General features: G+C 42.8%; 1 protein-coding gene across 1 annotated transcript in view; it reads left to right on the top strand.

Moving 5' to 3' along the window:
• Window positions 1-708: 708 nt before the first annotated feature.
• The window catches only part of AMOT (angiomotin), a 113,099-nt gene continuing 94,174 nt past the window's right edge, over window positions 709-19,633 (top strand). The window contains exon 1 of the mRNA XM_089652495.1: window positions 709-770. The gene's annotated coding sequence lies outside the window, so the exon portion shown is untranslated. The remainder of the gene's footprint in view (window positions 771-19,633) is intronic.

The following is a 19,633-nucleotide window of genomic DNA, read 5'->3' as shown; positions in this document are numbered from 1 at the left end:
TAGGCCTCCTATGTGACCCACACTAGGTGCCCAATGAGGAGGAGAACATGGAGGGAGTACCACCTGCCTACCCCCATGAGATTACATGTGGACAAGGCTGGCCTGGCTTTTCTATGGAAACGTGTAAGCTGCTGTCCCTTGCACACTATACCCGGTATGAAGAAACGACTTTTATCGGGACGAGTTGCCGGCTCTTTATACTCCTATGCTGTTCAAAGTGCCAGGAAGACACTGAGCTATGGAGCCCCATTGCTCTACCTCCGGGGGAATTCTACCTAGGCGTACACTTTCGTTGTGGCCTGGCTGGGCAGGTGAATGTTTTGTGAAGAACACCCGTCATGGGGAGGTTCTACATCTGAGGTGGAATAAGAGGCAGAAGAGGGACCATCCCTGCAATGAGGGACCATTGGGAGCCATGTCCTTGTCCCTGGTTACATATAAACAGTGATGCCAGGTCGGAGTAGGTCTGCCCTGCTATGTACACACTACGTTCTGCCATCTCTTCTCCTTGTCTTCAGCACTGGAAGAGTTACCAGACCTTGCCCTGAATAAACCCCGGGAGCACAATAGACTCCTGTGTGAACACGACGGGCAGTTCAGCCCACCAATGGGACGGCGGGCGGCGTGCGGACTCTCCAATCGGGGTGGAGGGGGCGGAGACAGCCGGAGCCCTGCGTTTTCCTGAGCGCTGGGTCTGGCAGAGTGAGTTGGAGTGCGGTGTGAGGACGAGTCTATAGAGCGCTGCGCGGGGAGGCGGAGGAGTCCATATGGTCAGTATTCTCAGGGGCCACAGTGTCCCTGCCGGGGCCCTCTCTCTGGGAAAGTTGTTCGGGGGGTTTGTGTTGGTTGGCTAGGAGTGATGCTGCTCTGCTCAGGTGCCATGTCTGTGGGGTCAGAGTCCTCTCCCGGGGTCTTCTCAGCGGGGCAGGAGGTGACAGCTGACTTCTGATTGGTCAGGATTGTCTTTTGACACCTGGCCGGTCATCACATCGCGGACAGGAGAATGCTGTATCCATGGATGGTGATTGGGGGGACCTGTCACCTGCCGCCCTCCTCCTGGGATAGGTTAGGTAGACATTGTTACATCTTCTGTATAATGTGATCCTGAAGAGCGATCTCTGATTGGTGACTAATCTGTCAGGATTTAGGACTTGGCAAGAACAGGCTATAGCTGGACAAACATACAATCAGATCGTACAATCTCATGTAAGCTTGCCATACAAGTACTAATCTGATTGTACAATCTGCAGAATGTAGTGCAGGGGCCCGCCTGATTGAATTGTTTAGGTAGGTTTTGGTTGATGGTGCAGGTGGATTGGAATGTGTATGGTGACCCTAAACGTTACTGAAACTATGTAAGAGGAGGTCAGAGTTAAACTATACAATCACATACCTTAAAGTGTTACTACACCCTGGACCCGGCATTCACTCTGTCTGCTTTCTCCCCGGACCCGGCATTCACTATATGTGGTCTCCACGGACCCTGCATTCACTCTGTCTGCTCTCTCCCCGGACCCGGCATTCACTCTGTCTGCTCTCTCCCCGGACCCGGCATTCACTCTGTCTGCTCTCTCCCCGGACCCGGCATTCACTCTGTCTGCTCTCTCCCCGGACCCGGCATTCACTCTGTCTGCTCTCTCCCCGGACCCGGCATTCACTCTGTCTGCTCTCTCCCCGGACCCGGCATTCACTCTGTCTGCTCTCTTGCTCTCTCCCCGGACCCGGCATTCACTCTGTCTGCTCTCTCCCCGGACCCGGCATTCACTCTGTCTGCTCTCCTGCAGTACACACATCATGGAAATGCAATTATTGCAGTAAATAAAAACCACTAAATACCTTTTCTTGTCAGCAGTTAGAGCAGCCTTGTGACTTCTATCAGTGTCCAGCTGAGCACTAGTTAAAGCTTGTAGAAGGAGTTTTCATTCTGCTCTAGGAGGATGCTGAACCCCTGACCTCTGTCTGGACAGTGCTGATTGGCCCTGTGCTGATCACATGCACTCTCCCAAGAAAAAAAACAAACTCTCTAGCAATGCACACCAAACTGAGCATGTGCAAATGCCTATGGTTCAGTCTGTCTTATCAGGTAAGAGGTAAGAGGGGAACACTGGAAGAAGGGGAGGATCAGAGAAGTCAGGATCAACCCCTTAGGTTCCACAGTGAGTATAACCAGCATGCTTTGCTGCATATACAGACTGATTTTACTGTGGTGGGTTTAGTAACACTTTAAAACCAGGCAGGCCCTTGTACTACATGACTGAGGGTAGACCTAGAGGAGATTGTACAGTCAGTATTGTGTATATTCCACTTACAGAGGATCTTCATCCTGTAAAGAAACAAAAGTCAGCAGCTGCAAATACTGTAGTAGGCACTTACCTGTCTCAGGATCCAGTGCCTGATGTCATCACCCAACCCAGCTCTTTGATGGTCTTTGGGTCCAAACTCTAGCATCTTAACTGTGGGCAGCCAGCTAACCACTGCGCATGCACAAGCCGCACTGCACATGCACAAGCCACAGTGCTCCCCGTGAATGGTCCCGCAGTCTTCTGGGACCTGTGGCGTGTCACAAGAGGCTGCGGGGGAGATGGTGGTGGGGGGTGAACTTCTGGTCTGAACTTGCGGTCCGATCTCCTAGGCAGTGGGAGCAGGTACCTGTCAAATCAGGTAGCAGCGCCCCCCCCCCCCTTGCTAATGCGGGTTGACATTTCACCACAGTCCCTGCGCTCACTGTGCGTTTCTGCGTGTACATTTGCACAAGATTTTAGTGCATTTGCAGTGTTTTTGTTTTCTAATCTTTTAATTTAAGTTTCTTTTTTTCTGTTGCAAAGTTGCATTTACACACATTTGTGGACACTTGCAGCTTGTTTGCGCAAATTCTTGCGCATTTGTGGTGCATTTGCATGTATTTAGGTGTGTTTGCGGTGCAGGGAAATGCAGCATGCTGTACTTCTGTACTTGAATCCACATAAAAGCACTGCATTGGTGTACTCTCTGCTCATTGGAATGCATTCATACTGTATTTGAAAAGGCATCTGACTGCATCTGATGTAAGTAAGTCCTAAAACAAAAGTAAAGATGTGTGCCTGGCACAACCAATCGCATCCTTTTGTTTTTTTATTTGACAGTTGAGGGTGGATTGACTATTGACACGTTAGCTTTAGTTGTTTTTTTTTTTTATCCTCAGGTGCTGATGATTTTGTCTTCTGGTTGATGACATATTTGTAAGGTCTGGACATGTGTGTTGCCCCGCTGTGCCCTGATATTATCGGTGTGATGTCGTTGATTGCATTGGCTGTAGAGTAGAACACCTGTCTCCCTGTGAAATCTGCCACCTGCTCCTAACGGTGTCCCACCTCTCCCCTCCTCCCCCTGTCACTCAGCCTGGCCACACTCACTTTCCAGGGAAGAGGAGGAAGGGAGGAGCGCAGTTTGGCAGGGAGGCTTCCTACGTGGCTGGAGACCTGGGGTGGGAGCATGAGATTCCTGTCTCCAGGAAACCGCAGGACCACATTCTCCCTCCACAGAACGCTCTCTTCCCCCCTCCCATACCAGCGTCTAGGGACCAGCACACGGATACCCTGACTGCAGTCCCTGATCACCATCACCCATTATGGCATACAGCACAACTCACTTGGCCATAGACTGCTGTTAATGATTCATCTTCATGTCTCAGATCTTTTCCTTCAGAGTCCTCGTTATGCAAAATACAAATATCAGATAGGGATGACTCTCGGAGAACTGCAGCGACATTGAACTTTTTTCTGTTAGGGGCTCATGCGCACAAATTCAAAATACACTGCGTTTTGATCCAAATTGTGACTGCAACTGTATGTTATGTATTTGGCCCATGTCTACTGCATACATCTCTGCAATCTGGAGCTGCATAAAAAGTAGAAGAATCTGCATCCATGGTGCTGCCGATAGACCGTATTTATTGTTGTATGCAGGCAAATGTTTGTGTTAACGTTTACACGTGTACGGTGTTTAGTGCAAATGCCTTGAATGGTTAACTGAGTCCTAACAAATGGGGCCAATTGTGCTGTATGCATGTAATGTTCACACAAGATACATGTGCACATTGTATGACCAAGCTTCTGCTGTCATTTTCCTACGTATAATCGTACACCCATGTGCAAGAGCCCTAAGGCCTTGTCTACGTTTGTTGTATGCAGTCTGATCAGCAGGGAATTCGTGAACAGATTCTCCACTGAATTGGAGCCGAACAGAAATCACTTTTGTGATATCTGTGTCTGTTCATTTTTTACTGCATTTAAAAACCAGAGTGTTCTAAACCCTTATTAGATCAGTGGGCCGCCGAATACAGTTGGCTATAATGGGACGCATAGACCAATGTGGAGCTTCTGACCAGAAAAACTGACACAGACCTGATCAGACCACCCATGTGAAAGGAGTCTAAGCTTCAAAGTTTGCCCACCCTAGCTGTAATGTCATGCTTACAAATTACTTTACGCTTTTATTTATTTTTTCTGGAGTTCACTTATTACTTTCCTTTTTTACTGTATTTTTCTGTCTCTTGTAATTCCTGTATGAGCTCCAGGACCTCTCCTTTTCCCTCTCACTCCCATCTGTATGGTACAAGCAGTGCACGTTGGTAGCGGTCATGTGCACTGCTCTATGCACACTACAAATCCCATAGTTCATGGTCCCTAGTCTATCTCAGGAGCGAGTAGGAGAGGGTGGCTATGTTCCTATATTCAGTGGGACCTTGAAGGACAAACATGACCACCTTCTCTCAGGCAATCAGATTACAGCAGCAAAACAAAAGAAATTTGGAGGAGGCTGGGAGCAATAGAAGATACTTTGCTGAGTTAAAGCTTTTTTTTTTCCCATGCAGCAGGGCTGTGTCCGCACTGCACGGTTTAACTCCTCGTTTTTTTTCTAGATAGAAAGGAGAGATACTTACCTAATCCTCTGATTTTCCCAGCACAACACTTGTCCTGCACCTCTGACCATTTTTCCAGTGGTCTTGAATAGTGAACTGTTCCTGACGTCATCACGTCCAGAGCAGCCTCTAATGACCTGGAACAGACCACCACCAAACTGTGGGGGAGCATTGTTTTCCAGAGGACTGAAGGATTGGGTGAGTATATCTTTTCTGCTCACCCCTTTACAAAATAAGCAGTTGACCTGTGCAGTGTGCAAACAGAACCACTATATGGAAAAAAAATTGCCTGTTTTTTTGCTTTAAGTATGCATAGAACAGTAGATTTTTTTGTAAACCAGAGTTTTTTGGGTTTTTTTGTGTCACTTTAAATGTTCTAAATGAAAACTGGACCCATGCCTTGTAATCCTTTGCCGATAATATCCAGCATGTCTGTGTACTGAAGAGTCCTGGGTTCTCTATATTACGTGCTTCCAAAGTTCTCCAGGCTCAGGGCACAGAGGCTGGCTTGTTATACTGCAGTGGCAGTTATCTAACAGAGCTGCAGTTTCATCCTCCTGAATGGTCCATTTGTGACAGAGATACCAAGGAATGTGAGGTTAGCGGGTCACAGGATTAAAGCCTATCAAATGGGAAAGAATCTTTGGATTAAAGAGAATATTTGACCCCTTCGGCCTGGAGCTTCTGTGGGATATTTTCTCACCCTTTGCTTCTACAACAGATCTGTTGGGTGGCTATCCACACATTGATATCACAAGGACTGTACGTTCCCGAGAAGGAGTTCCTATGGAAACACACAAGTAATCACTTTGACTTATAATTATTATCAGGGAGAGCACAATGCAAGTGCAGATTGTGCCGATGAATGGTGTGTGTAGGACACGTTGCTGTCATTTCTTCGTCTTTATCTTTGTAAGTTGCAGATTTTTATTTGAAGACTCCTCTTATAAAACAGCAGTGTTGGGGCAAGTGGAGTCATATGGTGGCTTCTTTTATCTTTGGGGGGTCCAGCAATGAGATTCCATTCCAGCAGTATGTTCTACCCCTCACAAAGGCCGTGATGATGGTATCCTTCAAAGATGGGCTCTGTAGTTGCTTGTGTAACCTCCTTCATGAAGGACCACTTAAGAGAGTGACATCGGTTGCCTGTACATTGTCTTTGGAAGATGAGCAGATCCCGAGGGGCTTTTACGCACTATTGTTCTGCAGTAAAATGTGTATTGTGCCTTGCGTTACTGCAGTGTTTGGCAATACCTGAAGCAGTGCACTTCCATTTAGTGTATTTCAATGTATAGTGTGATTGGACCCTTATAAAATGTCTAGTCATCATTATTTTACCTGGGCACCTGGTTTCTCAGCTATATGGCTTTATGGCATAATTCCTGTTTGCTGCATTTAAAGGGTAATTCCACCCAAAACTGATGTTTCAGTGGCTGTCTAGATGACTCCTCCCACTGTGTAGCTGCATGTTTCATAGGGTGGTGAGGATCTTTTCAGGCACGCACCGTATCTAAATCTTAGTATTTAATTTCTCTATCAGCTATGGAAAATGTATTAATACAAGTAGTTCGATATTGGCTTTTTTATATTAAGACAAACACTGGGAGCCATCAACATCCTTATCTCCTTTCTGTCTCTTGGTTTCCCTATTTTAGTTAACCAGTGCCAATCACATGCTGTTTTAGTTGTAGCAGAAAGCTCTGGCTGAAGAAAAACTCCACCAAAAATTCTTTTAATTTTTGATTCACTTGGTTAGAGTTGGAACCTCGGCAAGGCTTTTAAGTCTGTCTCTGCTGGAATGATTTACCCACATTATTTTCTAAGGGTAAATCCCAAGGCTCACCACACATTACAATCTCATTTAGATCTACCAAAACATAGTACAAGGGTCTGCCTAATCAGATGCAAATTGATTGGTTAGTTTAGGTAGATGCTCATATTACTAAGTTTTGGTAAATCTGATGTTAAGATTGTATGGTCAGATTGTAAGGCCTTGTTCACATGGGTGTACTATAGCTTACTATGAGGACCATGTTTACCTGCATGTGGATTCACAGATGTTCTGTGTATCCCTATGCTGACAGTCCCATTCATGTCTATTGGGATGCAGCAGCTGCATGGACACAGCTGCTGCTCCCAACTGGACAGCCATGTGAGTGCACAACCCGGAATGAAGACAGTATGCGTTTGGAGCCGTACAGATGTCAAATTATGAGCTGCAGCTGTGTCCATGCAGAGGCTGCATCCCAGTTGAAGTGAATAGAACTGCCTGCAAGGGGGTGCATAGAAACACCTGTGCATCTGTGTGGACCAGCTATATAGTATGCCCATGTGAATGACCCCAAATGTTTATGGTGACCCTAAAATGTTAAGGTTGTTAACAGAGCAGGAATAGTGGTGAAATATCCCAATGGACCCAGCTGTTTTGTGGATCTGTCAAAGGTGGGGAAGAGATTTCATTTAACTTCCCACGTCTCTGGTCCAAAAAGTAAAGGTAATGCTTTCCAATGGGGACACAGATGACAGTAATGGCTTCATAGAGGTTCTAACCCTTCCCTAATCTGTCCAAGTCTGAAATAATAGTTTTGGCCAGCATTCTACATTAATATACATTCAGTATAATCTCTGTTTATACATTGGAGTTGCCTTTATTTTCTATTTAGGGAAACTTGCTTTTTGTTCATTGAAATGGTCCTTGTTTGAGGAGCACAATTTGCCTGTGCAGAGGATCAGACCAGAAAGGGTGGCATGCTCTTCCCACATGTCATCCTACAATTAATTTCCAGAGAAAGTCCCCGCACACATACTGTATAGTCTGGCTCGATGAGTGTAAACTGTACTAAATATTTTCATATATTTCATGGTTTCTGTATGACAAGCTGCAAGTTAGCAAGGTTAGAATACCTTACTGTGCCTAATTATTGTTTTATGAAGCAGAGGTCATTATTTGTGTTCAAATCAAATCTCCACCTAAAGTTTTGAATGATTAATGGAAACCAATGTTGCAATATTATTACTGTAATACTATACTATAATGTTTACTTCTTTTGACTTGATCTTCATGATTTCCAAAGATTTTTACAGTTTGTCAGTGGGAAAATCCTTTGACACGCCTTGTATAAGAAAAGAAAGTGGGTAACAAAAATTCCCGCCACAAAAATTTACCAGATGGCACGGGGTCTCTGCAATAGGGGGGATTCTTTAATTTTGCTACTGTGCACGCATAAAGTTGGCCACATGCTGGGCTCTTAACTGTACAGGAGTGCTGGGGGCAGTTTATAGTTCTTTGGACCATTGAAGAGCTATCCATCTGGAAAAAGACTTAAGCTGGCCATACAGGAGTAGAATTTTCTTTGAAATGCTTTATTTTAGTGTTTGTAAACCTCAGACATGAAATATGAACAATGCATTTCCCTCTATAGTGTGTGCTTGTCTCTATTCAGAGCACTTAATGTAATTTCTGTCTGCTGCTTCCTTCCTCTGCTATCAGCGTGAATCACTTCTGACACGTTTTCCTGACACCATGAGAAATATGGTGATTTGAGAGGGAGCTCCAGCAGATTTACAGCCTCAGCTCTGTTCCTGTGTGCTGGGTGGAGGGGGTGTGTGTCTCTTCCCTCCAATCAGCTCTCAGAGCTCTCCACACTGAGCTCTGCATTGTGCCATTTCAGTTGTCCACCCTCCCTTTTCTAAACTCTGACAAGCTTTATAAATTCGGCACTTTGAATTGATGTAGAGAAGAAAATACTGTTGATGGGCAGGTACAACTTGTGTAGGAGCATTTGTTTCATCTCTGTGTAGCACCTGAGGACAGTCGCCTCACTGGGTATATATGTGGGTTTACAGCCACTTTAAGAACATCCATTGCTGGGGTCAAATCAAAGTTCATTTTCGACTGTGGTGATAAGAAAATTTGAAGAAGCACTTGTGAAAGTGGCAGACACGCTTCCTAAGCAGTATGATACCCTTGTGCCCCCAGGACCTATGGAGCTATGTAGGAGTCCCTCTGTGTGTGTTCCCAATCTGTACTTCCAACAATACATGCAGCGTTTTGAGCATCACATACACAGGCAGTGCAAGAGGGCACCGATCAAAAGCTTTGCATCTTTTTCTCCTCCATAGCGATGATTGACAGCAGCTCTGTGTCCCTGTCACACTGGCTGTTCGTGTGGTGCAGGGAACACTGCATGCTCATTTGTAGTACAGACAGGCGCCTTCACCTAGAGGGGACTCCTGCAGGACTCCATAGATCCAAGAGGAGGCAATGGGGGGAACACACAGAACGGGAAGTGCTAGTATGCTTAGGGCATACTTTCAAAAGGATACTCAGAGGAGGACATTAAAAATAAATTAAATAAAAAAATATATATTTTTTATTATGTCTTATGAAAAAAATTGACTTTAATGTCACTTTAAGGGCAAGAGAAGAGATAAATGTAGACTTTGGGTTTGGGATGATGGGCCTTATGTCCATGGATACCAGAAAACAGGCCCAGGTATATGATCCTTAAGGGGATAGTGGGTTAGTGGTTGGTAATATTGATAATTTTTATATTTTACTTTAACTTATTGGGAGATTCAGCCAATCCCCCACCACTAATGCATAGGCAAGATTTGCCTTTATCAAGAGCTTCAGGGAGCTCCAGAGATCTTGAGGAAGGTAGTGATGGGGCAGGTAAAAAACATTGATCAGTCTCTATTGCTTTCTATGAAATAAACTGATATTTTAGGACTATTTCCCTCCTTATCTTACAATGCCTCAACAGGAAAGTCCATATCACCAAAGCATTTTTGTTTCTGGCTGAAACGTGAACAAAAAAACATCATGAGACCATCCGTTCATGCTTGGATGTCCATCTGTCCTCTGCTTTTAGTTTGTTATATACAGATCCATGATATATATTATAAAGGATATACCGTATATATTTTTAAATCTTTCTTTTACCTGATTTCTGTGGCCATCTTAAATCATAATTTAACATCTTTCTTTCATGAATCTGCTTCTATTCCTGGAGTGGCGTTCCCCCTAAAATGTTTAGATTCCTGTCAAGCTTTCATTACACTATCCATCACATATCTAGGTGAAGACAGAGACTTTCCTCTAAGTTTGTGTCCATTTTACTGAAAGCTTCTTGGAAACTTGCAGTGCCTAGATGTTTATCATGGCGGTCTGTTTTGAGGGTGTTCCTGGATAGTTTTAGATATTATTCCAAGCCAGCTTTGGAGACTGAAGACCCAGAAAGGTCGGTGTGTGAACGATTAGAGTTTAAGCACACACAGATTCCTACACGCTGACGGATTTCCTGCTAACTGGGATTTTTTTGCTGATCTTTCCTTGTCTGTCCCTGGCCACTGAGTACAGAGTTTCCGTTTCAGTGGCCCCACTCCAGAGGGCTGCAAGGCATCCTGCTTTCAGAAGTGCTAACCCTTTCATTGCTCTTTTCTATGGAATCGCATTTCTACTTTGGCTTTGTTGCTATATTACTTAGTAAAGACTTGATTATGCAAGTTAAGAAGGCCGAAGACATCAGAAGGTTGAAGAAGTGCTATGGCTGCCTTTCTTGACCACTATTGTATACACAGATTTGTGTTTTATTCAGTCAGTAGTGCAGCTGTACCACTGACAGTCTTTGTACAGGCGTTGCAAGTGCTGTCACTATGGGTTTGATTTACTACAACTGGAGCGTGCAAAATATGACGTAGCTGTGCATGGTACCCAATCGGCTTCTAACTTCAGCTTGTTCAATGAAGCTTGGACAATAAAACCTGGAAGCGGATTGGTTTCTGTGCAGAGCTGCATGAGATTTTGCACGCTCCAGTTTTGGTAAATTAACCGGTATGTCAGTACACCATAGGAAGACTCCATGGCGTTCCACAGAGAATAATTTTTTTTTTTTTTTTAAAGTTGGGTTCTGCATGTAAGTACCATGAATAGGCTAGCGCTAGCCTTAGACTATGCAGTCTGTGCAAATGATATGGCAGATTAGCCACTTCCAGTCTGGGCCATTCCTCTCTTAAATGTAAAAAAATAAATTTTTTGCTAGAAAATTATTTAAAACCCCAAGAGACTCTAGAGAATAAAATAGTGGGCATTGCATATTTTTATGTGACACGATATTTGCGCAGTGGTTTTTCAAATGCACATTTTTTGGAACAAATACACTTTAATGGATATAATACCCAGCTACTACCAATACCAGTTGTTTGGTAGAATATCAAAGAAGATGTTACGCCAAGTAAATAATTACCAAACATGTCATGCTTTAAAATTGTGTCCCTCCATGGAAGTACGCCAAATTTTGGTACCTAAAAATCTCCATAGGCAATTCTTTAAAAGCCTGATCAGCTGCTCCTTGGCATGGTTACTGGCCAGGTAAACAAAAGAACAGGAAGTGACAAATTTCTCGTCTCTTCCTGTTTCTGACGTCACACAGCGGTAGGAACTACATCCGGGACTCTCGCTGTGTGCCTGGAGCCGGCTGCCACTGGAAGTGTCCTTACTGGGCTCTCCCGTCGCCTGTAAAAGTAATCCAGTGGCTTCTTAGCCACACTGACAATTTTTTTTTTCTTTGTAGAAAATTTCCAGGGCTGCAAGAGGATATCTCAATCAGTGATGACCAAGATACCTCCCTTCCTGTCCGAGGAAGTTTATAAACGTACCTTGGACGGGAAGTGGTTTTAAGTTCCTCAGCTTGCCATACAACAGGTTTTCAAATCAAGATTTGTACAAAAAATTATCAGTACATTTGATGGTTTGACTAACATCATTTGAATTACTTCAAAATTTCATTTGTTTTGCCTTTCGATTTTGGAATGAATGGACTTTCCTGAACAAAAACACATTAATTGCTTGAAATTTGTTTGAGAAAAAATTGGATTTTATGTGTATTGAGGGACCAGTGGCACTGAGAACTCAGAAGCAGCAAACATTGATAGTGATACTTGCTGGGCTTTCTAGGTTGCTGGACTCTTTCTGTATGATACATATGAAAAAATCTTGCCCAACGATTGCACATTTAGGCAGGCAATGCAAAGTGCAACAGCCCTTACCAGTCATTTGCATTCTATAGTATCCAAAACAAAGCAAAATAGATACTATGGGCCACCACATCTTGCACTGATTAGGAACCTGGATGAACTGGTTGCTCTAATCAAAAGCAAAAAAGGGCGCACTCTCATTGTGCATTAACGTGGTAAACCACAAATTTATTTAAAAAACATAGATTTATATTCACAAACCAAAGTAAATGAAAACAGAGCAGATAAATCCGTAATGTCAGTCCAATGGAATAATAGACCCTTGTAGGGAGACGCGTTTCGGGAGACGGACCCCCCACTTCAGAGCTCTGGGAGTTTGTGTCCTGAAACTTGTTATCCTATCCCTACAAGGGTCTATTATTCCATTGGACTGATATTTCAGATTTATCTGCTCTGTTTTTATTCCCTTTGGTTTGTGAGTATACATCTATATGTTTTTTAAATAAATTTGTGGTTTACCATGTTAATGCACGATGAGAGTGCGCCCTTTTTTGCTTTTGTTTACCAGTACTAAGATTTCCCAATCTTTGAAGGGCTGCACCTCAACATTTGGCATTTTAAAGTTCCTTCTAGTCTGCATGAAGATTTGAGCGCTGGTTTCGTTTGTACATTTGGGTTGCTCTAATCAGTTAAAAGATTAATTTTTTTTTTTTAATGGGATAAAAGTACTAAATTGGGTGGCTACAAATTAGCTGAAACAGGGAATTTTTTTATTACTGATCTCATATATCCTTTTTTTATTTTTTGTTTTTAGCAGCTGACCATTCATGCCTTGTTCACACCATACGTGCAGAAAAACAGACGCACAGATTTCTCTTGCAGAGACATCAGTTTTCATACATGCTTCAATGAATTTCATACACGTTGCAGAATCCTTTGCAGAAAAAATCTGCACTTGATACTAGTGTTGTAGTGTGAACAGGGTACATAGAGAACAATTGATTTTGTTGTGCCCTTGCAGAACATGTGCAGAAAAACGGATGTCTCTGCACCATCGTGTGAACGAGCCCTTTAATATATTACAGCTTACTAATCCAGAAATGTGGTGGCTGCATTAGTGTTTTTTTTTTTTTAAATTGGGCTTTTACCCTCTGCTTTCACCTAATGATCTGCCCAATGATCTACTTCCTGTATCAAAGTGCCTACACTTTGGCTGAAGGAGCAACAGAGATGCCTTTGTACAACAGCAATGTCAGTTTGGGGGGTGTTTAGATGCACTAGCAGATTTATATATAGTAAGCAAATTGAAACCAAACTCCAGCTAACACTTTAATTTAGTCAGGACAAATGTTTTGTTTTCCTAAAGGTCTTGCTTAAATAAAGACATAAAAGGTGACTATTGTAAGCTGACCATTGTAACCACCTTTTGTCAGTGGTAAATGTTATGTCGCAACCCCCTAACTGCTGCATCTGCAGGAGAGCTTGTTTTGTAGAATACCAGAAGTAATGGACAGATCACCGGATGAAAATAAAAGAAACCGTCTCAAAAAGAAAACTAATGCAGCTATCGCATCTAAGAATTGGTAAGCTGCAATAAAATAAATGTTTGTTTTTGGACATTAAGGCAAAAAACCTTGTGCATGCAGCTCCTCTCCTCCCCATCATCACCACCCCAGCCATACTTTATATTGTTCTGAGCCCAAACTCGATCCAGTGATGTGCACAAGAGCAGCGTCTCTCTACTCTGTCTATCCTCATTGGACAGAGAGGCAGCAGTGGGAGCAATTGGCTCCTGCTGCTGTCGATCACAGCCAGTGAAGAAAGTGGGGCAAGGCTGAGCTGCGTGTCAGTGGACATAGAGAGCTGATTCAGGAGCAAGCACATGCAAGTTCCCCCATAACGAGCAGGGCTCTGTTTCCTCTTGTACCAAATTGTATTGTAACTGTAATGTCTACCTTCATTTTGTAAAAGAGGACCCGAGAAGAGGAGCATTGGGGTTGCTCTGTGAAAAACATTGCACAGAACAGGTAAGCATGACATGTTTGTTATTTTCCAAAAATAAAAATCTTACCTTCACTTTTAATGCCGCTTTAAGTATACACTCACCGGCCTCTTTATTGGGTACATCTGTTCAATTGCTTGGTCACACCAATTGCTAATCAGCCAATCACATGGCAGCAACTCCATGCATTTAGGTATCTATTCGTGGTGAAGATGACTTGCTGAAGTTCAACCCGAGCATCAGAATGGGGAAGAAAGGGGATTTAAGTGACTTTGAATGTGGCATGGTTGTTGGTGCCAGATGGGCTGGTCTGAGTATTTCACAAACTGCTGATCTACTGGGATTTTCATGCAAAGCCATCTCTAGGGTTTACTGAGAATGGTCTAAAAAAGAGAAAGTATGCCGTGAGCAGCAGTTATGTGGACAAAAATGCCTTGTTGATGTCAGAGGAGAATAAGCAGACTGGATCGAGATGATAGAAGGGCAACAGTAACACAAATAACCATTTGTTATAACCAAGGTATGCAGAGTATCATCTCTGAACGCACAACACGTCGAATCTTGAAGCAGATGGGCTACAGCAGCAGAAGACCACACTGGGTGCCACTCCTGTCAGCTAAGAACAGGACACGGAGGCTACAGCTTGCACAGGCTCAAAAAAACTGGACAATAGACAAGATTAGAGAAATGTTGCCTGGACTTATGAGTCTCGATTTCAGCTATGACCTTCAGATGGTAGGGTCAGAAATTGGCATAAACATGAAAGCATGGATCCATCCTGCCTTGTATCAACGGTTCAGGTGGTGGTTGTTGGTGTAATGGTGTGGGGGATATTTTCTTGGCACTCTTTGGGCCCCTTAGTACCAATTGAGCCACAGCCTTCCTGAATATTGTTGCTGACCACGTCCATCCCTTTTTGACTACAGTATACTCATCTTCTGATGGCTACTTCCAGCAGGATAATGCACCATGGCACAAAACTCAAATCATCTCTAACATGACAATGAACTCACTGTACTCCAATGGCCTCCATAGTCACCAGATCTCACTCCAATAGAGCACCTTTGGGATGTGGTGGAATGGGAAATTCACATCATGGATGTGCAGCCCACAAATCTGCAGAAACTGCGTGATGCTATCATGTCAATATGGACCAAAATCTCTGTAAAATGTTTCCAACACCTTGTTGAATCTATGCCATGAAAAATTAAGGAAGTTCTGAAGGCAAAAGGGGGTCCAACCCAGTACCTAATAAAGTGGCCGGTGAGTGTATATTTTTGTGTTTGAGGTTGAAATAATTTTACTCTGTGCTGTTATAACTAGTTACAAATTAGCCGTAATACTGTGAGTCACACTTTTGAAAGAAGTGGTTTACATGGTTAGGACATTTTTCCTGTAAATGTTTTATTTATTTAGTGTGTGTTGGAGTTTTTATGGCATGTACTGCTAAGTGCCGTCATCTCTTATAAAATACCTTCACTGCCATTGATATGCGGCATCCATGTGAACCAGAAATGGCATTACCACCTCCAACTGCGATGAAGGGTGAAGTTTGTCTGTTTGTACATTATAGATTGTAATTGTTTGGCGCCTGTGCGGAGGGAAGCAGTACAATCCTTCACTTTACTGTCATTATTGCACTCTGCGCTTATCAGCCAGCCAATAAAGGGGAGGAGGGAGATTTCGAAGTGAAATTCTTGTTGAATACAATGACATCAGACATTTAGAGAAGCAGAGAGAGGAAATAGAACCTCTCCCATTTCTCAGCTTACCGGAGCAAAGTACAAATTGCTTCATAGATCCCATGGGGAAACATCCTAGTTATGCTGGTAGAACAATGGCTCATTAATTGACTTTCATTGTTGATGAAAACCTCCCTTCTTTTTTTTTTTTCTTCATATCAGACGTGCTCTGAGAAAACGTAGCGAAAGGGAGGTTGGAAAAGAGGTTTGCTTATACAGAAACTTTACAAAAGTCTGGCCTTAGCGGCGAGGCCTCACATGATTCTCATCAGCAAGACGGCAGCCTCTCCAAGTCTGTTAGATCAGCATCACACAGGGCTGTGCTGGGGGGGGGGGCATAGTTGTGGGGGATGGAGGCCCAAGAATTTCTGTCTGTGATGCTGCAATGCTTCCTACTCGCCATGTTCATATTGGCTGGAAATAGGCTTCAACGAGAACACTGCCGTTTATGTCTTAATGAGAATCAAAACCAAATACCACAACGAGTTAAAAAAAAAATGTACATCTGTCTTCCTAAGAGAAGCACATTATGTAAGAATGCCTGAAACCCCGAACAGTCCTCTGCTGCGTATAATCTTTGTAAAAGATAACTGTACCAAATGATTTTTTAATGTCCATTGAGATGTGCATTTTTCAAGAAGTTAAAGTATAGGCCAGGTACACACTAGAACGCACTGCAGGGAAACCCGCAATCCGTGTGTGGCTTCTAAACCGCCTTCAAAACGCGTGTCAGTTGCGATCTGCAGCAGGTGTCTGTGTTAAGTTAATGACACCCCAAATTCAGGCTGCGAATGCAGTGTGTTTGCCTGCACCAGATCACATGGAATAAATGTACTATGTAATCTGGTTTCAGTGTATTTCAAAAAGTAGTGCATGCACTACTTTTTGATGCAATGCAGGGTGATTTGAGTCCATTCAAAATGAAAGGGTTCATGTCGCATCACACTGAATCACATGTGAACCAAATAGGAATGTGCAGCGCATTGCTATGGGAGTCACAGCGTGAACTGAACTTCAATAACTGTTATCTCTATTACAGGTAGTGGTGGCTACACACACTTTATTTTATTCTATCCATGTGTGAGATCCAATCAAATCTGCAAGCAATTAACCATAACTTCCCTTTTGATCGATTTAGACTCCTTTTGATCAAATTCAATCAAACTGAATCGATTGGCATAACATTATTTATTTGGCATCAGTGAGCAGCACTGTGATATGTAGAGCAAAATATGATTGTATACGTGATCAATCTGATTATGAGATAACATGGTAGAAACAGAGATGCCGTTGATCATTTACAATAATTGTTTAGCTGCTATCAAAATCTGGTGCAGTGCGGAAGCCAATCCGCTTTTAACTTCAGCTTCAATTAAAGTGGAACAATACTCACCTCCGTTCCCGTGTCCAAAGGTGTCAGGGGAGGAGGCAGCTCTCTACAGTCAGGTGAAGCAAAAAAAAAATAAATTAGGTTTAAAAAATTGTTTATTGCAGTTTACACAAACTATTTTAAATTTAGTTACTTTAGAACTTTGTCTTTTTTATATGTTTGTTTTATACACATGTTTTATGTTGTGTTTATACCAAGAGTGAAACATAATGTTCATTGTACTTCTGACCATACATGCTCAGCCAGAGACCAGCACTCTTGTAGCAGTAAATGTATGTAGAATGCATTCATCCTATTTATAGCGAATGGCTGCCAATTTTTCTCTGTCCACCTCATTCCAAGACTTATTTTATTAATTTTTACAAATGATTTTTAAAATGATTTAAAATTGTGATTGCAAATTGAAACAAATTTGAAAAATGAGAATCGGATTTTATGCTGCATTTTTAAGAAGCATTGGCAAGGACTGCATTGTAGGTGATACTACATGTATGTATTCAAATGTAGTCGAGGATTACTAAATGCTGCACCTGCCTTCTGTTTACTGAGGCTGGGCGTTGTGCTCAGTCTTCTGGTATGTTCAGAATTTGCACAGCACCCAATCAAAAAATCAATAAATTAGTATAAGTAGTTTGCAGAATTTTTTTTTTTTTTTGCTCCATTTATTGGTGTTGCTACACAAACCCATAGTATAAGTGTGTGTATGTATGTATGTATGTATATATGTATATTATGTTTATTTTAAGATGGCCCCATCCTTTCTGTTGTCATGTGGAATGTATGCACCCTCCATTCCTTTCCTACCAGCTGGTCCCTTGGTTGGTGCCTGTGGCAGCAGGTGGGTTAACTGAAGTACCCAGAGTACAAAGGTAACTGCCTTTTGTTGTCTTGGTGCTGAATAGGCTCACCTCTAGGAGGTTTGCTGCAGCCTTGGAAAATCAGGAGTATCAGTTGTCCTTTGATCGCTGTCCCCTTGTTAAGTGTATGCAGAGAATCGAAATGACTCAGATTACCGCCCTGTTCTGGCCTTTGTTCTGCATTCCGCGGTTTTATATTATTCTGCGTCTCCCTGGAATCTGCCAGCAAACACATTTCTATCCACAATAATAAAACATCTGAAAGTCTAGATCACTGTATATTAGGACACTGTTGTATAAATGTGCACGACTTGGAGCTGGAAGAGCCTTGGTTGCTGGCAATGTGATATGCCTAGTTGTGTAGGTAGTATACGGGTTTGAAGTCCTATTTAGAAAAGGCGCATCTTTTATTTAGGATTTAATTCATATTGAACTTCAGTCAAATATACTACATTGTAATCAATTTATGTGAGCTGTTTTACCTGCAAAAGGAATTGTCTTTTTCTGGCCTGTCCTAAGACTTGCATAGCCCTGGCAGATAGCCCAGCCAGGCTGGTGACCTGACTTTTATCTTTTGCAGCTATGCAATACAGCTTGGTCAGCCCCCACCCCCAAAATTTAATACCGGTAGGACAAGAAAGGAGAGCACTCGCGGCGCAATAAATTGTTAATGGCACCCCAAGCGCTGGTAACGGCCGCAAGTGTTGCTGCAAGCAAACCCGCTACAAAAGCAAGGCAAAAATACACACCATGCTTCACTCCAAAAAAGGTTTTTGATCTTCTGTGGAGTTTTTGTCACTCATAGGGCAGCCCATTCACATGAATGGACTGCCCTATGCATGATGAGCAGAAACACAAGAAAAACCCAAGCGGTACTGTGCGTTCCTGGTACACTTAGGTGTGAATCCAGCCTCTGCCGCCATGTTCCTTGTCAGCACATGTGTAGTGCAGTGCACCTGATTGGCTCCTAATGCTGCCCCTCCCTCTCTTACGGAGTGCTGTTGTGCAAGTACATCATATGCTGTTTCACATATTAATTCACATACCTTCTCCTTTTTTTGTTTTGATGTGAATTGTGGTGCTGAATTTTTTTTACACGGGGTTATGTGTTTTGTTTTCTAGCACATTTTTTTTAAAAAAGGATAAACCGACCTAAAACTTTCATTTCTAGTTCAGGATAGAGTAGGTAGAGGTTCAAACTCCTGACTAGTTTATAGTACGGTCTGTGTCCCCATATGGGACATATTTCCTTCACTTCCTCTTCAGTGACATGGATGGGAATACAGAATACCTGACAAAGATCCTATCACTACCCCATCTGTACCAGAGCTGTGAGTACGTTGAAGTTCCAGTTTAACTTGGGAAATGGTTGCTTTATTTTTCATGACATTTAAATAGGTTTATTGAATAAAATCTGCCATTTCTAGCCTGGTACAAACACTCCCAAGTGGCTCCTTATCTGCTAAATAATGATTTTCAGACTGCTCTGCTCATTATGCAATCGGAATTTATAGTCCATTTTCTTTTAAATCCCTCTGTATATTTTGATGAATGTCGTACTCCAACTCCTGCCTGGCAGAATGATGCTTTCTCCGGTAGGGCTGTTCTGGTTGTGTTCAGGTGACTCAGCCTCGTGGCATGGATAACCAGTACTGGCACCGTTCCATACACCTGCTTCTCGCCACACCCTGCATTGCTGAAAGAATGCAACAACTCTGGACGTTTTTTTCTACATCAGTTACACACATTATGAGATTCATATAA

The sequence above is a fragment of the Staurois parvus genome, unplaced genomic scaffold (genome assembly GCF_062004578.1).
Source record: "Staurois parvus isolate SC_StPar_1 unplaced genomic scaffold, SC_StPar_1.0 ptg000684l, whole genome shotgun sequence".
NCBI classification, from domain to species: Eukaryota; Metazoa; Chordata; class Amphibia; order Anura; family Ranidae; genus Staurois; species Staurois parvus.
Note: the sequence above shows the minus strand (reverse complement) of the source record. Positions and strands in the feature narration are given on the sequence as shown.